Source organism: Echinops telfairi, unplaced genomic scaffold (assembly GCF_000313985.2).
Source record: "Echinops telfairi isolate 266 unplaced genomic scaffold, ASM31398v2 ScPeMD7_443;HRSCAF=831, whole genome shotgun sequence".
Taxonomy (NCBI): Eukaryota; Metazoa; Chordata; class Mammalia; order Afrosoricida; family Tenrecidae; genus Echinops; species Echinops telfairi.
In genome coordinates this window covers 1-965 of record NW_022104341.1, presented here as the reverse complement: position 1 = coordinate 965, position 965 = coordinate 1, and positions in this window count along the sequence as shown.

The following is a 965-nucleotide window of genomic DNA, read 5'->3' as shown; positions in this document are numbered from 1 at the left end:
TGTCTTTGATAATTGTGCTTTCATTTGCCTCTCTTTTGAGTTTTTCCTATTTAAAACACAAAAGGTCACATAATAACGTTTATTATCATAAATATTTATACTACAAAATAATCTTTTCTCAGAAATATTTAAACATAGTAAGAAGGGATGATTTCTAGCCAGATGATGGCCTTGGCAGATGAGTTCTCACACAGACCTTCTACAACCAAGAGTTAAGAAAACTGACACAAAGAAAAAAACTGAGAGTCCTAAATCTCTAAGAGGAAAAAAAAGCTAAGTGAGCCAAACACTAACAGACAATAAAGGAGAGAACCCTCACACAACACAAAGTGACCAAACAAAGCAGTGAATTCGCTACTGGCCAGATGCAAGTCAAACAGCTCTGCCCACAGTGCACAAAGGTCTCTGGTGCTCAGAAGCAAGAAAGATGGGAGTCCTTTATAGCTCCCAATAGCTTCCTGTTGACCAAAGTGTGACTGGGCTCATCCCTGGTTCCCCATTCTGCCTTGGTGGCACAGAGTGGTGTCAGTCTACAACTTACACACTTGGTGGATAGTAGTGATTGTAAATCCTCATTCAGTGCCAATGGAGGCTTTCCAGTGTCCTGGAACTGACAGTGCTGACTCAAGTTTGTTCATTTTTTTAAGCGACAGAGCAGGCACAAGAAGATGAGTAACTCACATTGATGAACTAGGCAGCAGTGGATGCTGTAAGCCCCTACTTGGTGTCAGCAGAGACATGGGCAAAGTAAATGGAAGAGGTGTGGGACCCACACAATCACATAGTCAGTGTTGGTACAGGCTGCAAACCTCCATTTAGTGCTTGGCAGAGGCTACAAGTACTTCCCTTGGGCTGTAGATTCTGGCAGATTCTGGTTCCCAGAAGCATCCATTATCAGTCACAAACTCTTGCATGGTCCCCACCCCCACCCTACACCATATGGTCTTGCACACTTTGCAAGGACA